The 5,180-nt window shown below is 39.0% G+C and overlaps 1 pseudogene; it reads left to right on the forward strand.

Moving 5' to 3' along the window:
- Nucleotides 1–3,797: 3,797 nt before the first annotated feature.
- LOC141489808 (coiled-coil domain-containing protein 124 pseudogene) lies at nucleotides 3,798–4,458 on the forward strand (annotated as a pseudogene).
- Nucleotides 4,459–5,180: the final 722 nt, after the last annotated feature.

Below are 5,180 nucleotides of genomic sequence, written 5' to 3' on the forward strand. Positions count from 1 at the left end.
TGATTGGCTAGCATATTTCATCATGAGTCCACTAGAATCATGACTGTACACCGCATTGATTTTTAATGCTTTCAAAACTGTTTGTCTTTGTGAAATTATTATCATATAAGTTCTTCAAGGATCTCATATTTTAATAGTATTAGAGAATTATCTGAGGCCTAATGATCTGACCAATCATACAACTAGCATGTATTAGGGACAGGACTTGAATCCAAGCTCTCATGACTCAAAGCTCCATCCTCACTCCTGTCTCTATTTTTTTTAGGTTTCTTTTTTTTTGCAAGGCAATAGGGTTAAGTGGCTTGCCCAAGGCCACACAGCTAGGTAATTATTAAGTGTCTTAGGTTGTATTTGAACCCAGGTACTCCTGACTCCAGGGCCGGTGCTCTATCCACTGTGTCACCCAGCGGCCCCACTCCTGTCTCTATTTGCTATGTGTAGCAGATTGTAAAATAGGGATAATAAGGTGTTCCATCCAATATGCTAATGTAGATGAATACAGCTTAAAGGAATAAAGTACTTTTATTTAAAAAGTTAAGCTATTATTACAATCAAAAGAGGGGGCCAGTCAGAGAAATGGTCTCTTAATTGGATGTTTGTGCATACATACATACATACATGCATGTATACATACATGCAATTCTCCCTGTTTAAGAGTAGATCCTAAGCACTTGATGATAAAGGCTGGATTTTGGCTATGAAAAATCATTTGATTATAATTACAGAATCAGAGGGATGTAGTGAGAGAGGAGGAAGTCATGATGCCAAATGGAAATAAAAGATTCAGAGCTATGTAATATATTTGCCAAGCAAACAGGAACACTTTGAATTACAACGCTATAATTCCATCAAGGGACACTGGGAACTACATAAACCACTTGAGCTTCACTCACAGAACAAGAAATTACTACCCCATAATTCACCATTACCTGCATCATGTTCTGTGTAATTCATCAGTTCCCTTTGAGGTGCATGGTGTTGAAGGCTTCAAACTTTTGATAATTCTGGTTAATTTGATTCTTCTTTGCTTTTTCCCTTGAAATTCAGTCAGGCAGTCAAAGAACTTCTGCTGACACCTACTATGTGACTAACACTATGAGAGACAGTAAAACAAAAATAAACACAAAGTGATATTGACAAGAAGTACCAAGGCAGTGCTGGCCATAGAGATATAAAAAAATTCTAAAATGTTTCCTGCCACAAGAAGTTTGCATTTTATTGGGGGTAACAATACATAAATGGGTAAGTAAATACAAAATTATACAAGGGTTAAGAGGAAAGAACTGGAGAGGGCATGAAGATTATCTTATAAGAGATGACCTTTGGATTTAATCTCAAATGGAACTACAATTTATTTAACTCTTCCCTGCTTAATGGACATTCCCTTAGTTTCTTTTGTTAAAAAAAATTACCACCACAAAAACAGCTGCTATGAATAGTTTTGTACATATAGGACCATTATTTTGTTCTCTTTTAGGTTTAGGTCTATAATTCCAAATTGCTTTCCAGAATGGCTATATCACCAGCAATGCATCAATGTATCTATTTTCCCATAACTCCTTCAATATATCATTACTCCTTTTTTTGTTATCTTTGACAATTGGATGGATGTGAGGTAGAACCTCAGAATTACTTTACATTTCTAGTAAGCATGGTTATACATGGCCTAAGTTTCTTCTCTTGAGAACTGCCTGTTCATATCCTTAGATCATTTATCAATGGGGAAATGATTCTTATATATTTGAATAAGTTCCTCTTTAATCTTAGCTTTATTGGATTTATTTGCACAAAATTGTTTTAATTTTATAGCTATTTTAAAGTAATAACAAAGTATTTTAACAATTACTATCCTGGGGTGGCTAGGTGGCACAGTGGATAGAGCACTGGCCCTGGAGTCAGGAGTACCTGAGTTCAAATCCGGTCTCAGACACTTAATCATTACCTAGCTGTGTGGCCTTGGGCAAGCCACTTAATCCCATTGCCTTGCCAAAAAAAAAAAACTAATAAAAAAATTACTATCCTACAAAACAGTTTGTGATCTGGGACTGCTCAGACCCCTTCATTTCCACTTCTCTTCATTATTTCTCTTGAAATTCAAATTCTTGATATTTTTGCCTCCATGTGAATTTCATTATTATATTTCTAGTTCTATAAACTTGTCCTTTGATGGTTTGGTTGGTATAACATTGAAAAAATATGTTAATTTAGGTAATATATGTGATCATAGTTTGCTAGGATAGCAGAGTAAAGGGAAAAGTAGTTTGGGAGGAACTAAACATATTTTTTAAGTTTTTGCAAGGCAGCGGGGTTAAGTGGCTTGCCCAAGGCCACACAGCTAGGTAATGATTAAGTGTCTGAGACCGGATTTGAATCCAGGTACTCCTGACTCCAGGGCTGGTGCTTTATCCACTACACCACCTAACTGCCCCAACTAAGAACATCTTGAAGCAAATGAGCTCTCCCTAGAAAAAATATACTTCAGTTCTTGAGTGTGGTATAACTCTAATATCCCCCTTGCACTTATTCTCCAGGTCTTCCTGGAGAATATTGTTGGCATATTAAAAGAATAACACAGATTTCCAGGCTTTGGAACAAAATATCAGTGACTTGATAGTAACTCAGGAAAACAATTCCTTAAATATAATGATGTGTATGCAAAAGTATGTTGAAAATCATAAAGTCAATACAAATAAAAGATCACACACACACACAGATATAGAGATAGACTGATAGAAAGATAGATAAATGGATGATAGATAGATAGATAGATTAGATAATGTTGGATACTTCCCTATTGTGAAATAATAATTGACATTTATATAGTCCAAGACTTGCCAAATTTTCTATATACACCAGTTCTCTTGAGTCAAACAACAACCTTCATTCTCCCTATCCCTTCAAGCTAACCTGATTTCACCTGCCTAAAAATATTAGTGACTGACCATAATGCAATTTTCCCTGCACCTGAAATCTCCAAGAACTACTCTAGCACAATTATGCTTCATAGTTAATGCCCAGGGGGTGGCTAAGTGGTGCAGTGGAGAGAGCACCGGCCCTCAAGTCAGGAGTACCTGAGTTCAAATCCACCCTCAGACACTTAATTGCCTAGCTGTGTGGCCTTGGGTAAGCCACTTAACCCCATTGCCTTGCAAAAACCTAAAAAACAAACGAACATAGTTAATGCCCAAGAAGAAAGGGCATGTAGCAATAGTACAAAAAAAGGAATTACAATTTGCCAATCTTCAGATCATTCAGTCCATGGAAGAGCCCAATGAACCAGTTCTTATAAGTCATCATTTCTAACATGTGTGGGTTTGCTGATAATCTTTTTCCACCTGGAAAAACCCCACATGTATCATCAGGATAGCAATGAAGAAAACTGAAGTGTCTGGGTGCCTTGTGACCTTTAAAAGAGCTATTCAAACTTTCTTTCAATAGATTAAGTTAGGATTTAAAGGATAGTTGCACAAAAGAATCCTGGATTTGGAATGAGATCTGGGTTCACTTAGGTTCAAATCTCAGTTCTGTTATTAACTACCTTGATAACCTTCTACAAGTCATCTCTTTTCTCTATATCTTTTTTTTTTCTTCTCTCGTGAATGAAGGACAGAGTTGGACAGTATGATGCCTAAGGCTTCTTCCAGATCTAAATCCCATGAAACAGTGGGTATAGATGCAGGATAAAACTATTTAGAGAGACTTCCTTGGTGAAAGTCCTTTCAGAAAAGAATCCTTCCCCCGCTCTCCTATAGCCCGCGACGCGGCCCTGAGCTCGGGCAAGGAGTCCATGCTGAGGGATGCCCAAAAAGTTCCAGGGCGAGAACGCCAAGTCGGCCGCTGCCCGAGCCAGGAAAGCCAAGGCCAAAGCAGCGGCTGATGCCAGGCGGCAGGAACTGGAGGATGCCTATTGGAAGGATGATAACAAACACGTCTTGAGGAAGGAGCAGAGGAAGGAGGAGAAGGAGAAGCGCCGTCTAGAGCAGCTGGAACGGAAGAAAGAGCTGCAGAGGCTGCTGGAAGAAGAAGACTGCAAGCTGAAGGGCAAGTCACCCAAGCCCCTGACCCCAGGCAAAGTGACCCGGGCCCAGATAGAGGAGACACTCCGCCGAGACCAGCAACAGAAAGAGAATGAGGAGATAGTGGAGAAGCCAAAAAGTCACCTAGAAGTCCCCTTGGAGGAGAACGTCGACCGCCGGGTGTCTGATGAGGCCAGTGTGGAAGCCAGAACCATCAAAGATGCCATAGCTGTGCTCAGTGTTAATGATGACTCTGACCGCCACCCCGAGAGCGCCCTATGAAGGCTGCTTTTACTGCCTTTGAGGAGCTGCACCTGCCCAGACTAAAGAAGGAGAACCCCAACATGCGTCTGTCCAAGCTGAAACAGCTGCTGAAGGAGTGGATAAGTCCCCTGACAACCCCATGAACCAGCGGACCCTGGCCTACAATGCCCAGAAATAGAACTTGGGGGGATGGAACAGTCTGGACCCATGGGGCACAGGGCCTCCCATTCAGGGAAAAACAGCCTAAATAGAACCAGTGGGATTTTTTTAAAACTCATTTCCCTCCCCTGTTCTTAGCACTACTGATTAAAAGAGGAGTCACCCAAGCCCAAAAACAAACAAAAAGAATCCTTCAAGAATAAAATAAAGGAATCTACCAAACCGCATCAATTTTTTTCCCCTTGATCTCAGAGAAAACTTGTGGGCAAATAACTCTGCATTATCAGTGTCAATGGAAGAGACATAGAAAGGACAAAGAAAGGAAAGAAGGAAAGAGGAACTACTTGAAAGGGGAAGAGGAGCAGCTATGCATATAATCTGATTCATTTCCAGCTTTCCACATGCACAAATATATATATATATATATATATATATATATATACATATATATATATGTGTGTGTGTGTGTATATATATAGACAAATACACTCACTTGAGCACATAAATTTCTGAGAACATTCCTGCAAATGTTCAAAAGGTATCCAAATGGAAATTGCTCACCATAATTATTCATTACAGCTCCCATAATATATCTCTTAACAATGGGTTTCCTGAAAACTTTCACAGTTTTCACAAAAAAAAAAAATTTCACACTGATAGTTGGGCATTTACCAGACATAATAAAGTTACTTTAATATTCTCTTACTTGTTTCAAAATATTTCATTCTATGTAATAATAAT

Source organism: Macrotis lagotis, chromosome 5 (assembly GCF_037893015.1).
Source record: "Macrotis lagotis isolate mMagLag1 chromosome 5, bilby.v1.9.chrom.fasta, whole genome shotgun sequence".
Classification (NCBI taxonomy): Eukaryota; Metazoa; Chordata; class Mammalia; order Peramelemorphia; family Peramelidae; genus Macrotis; species Macrotis lagotis.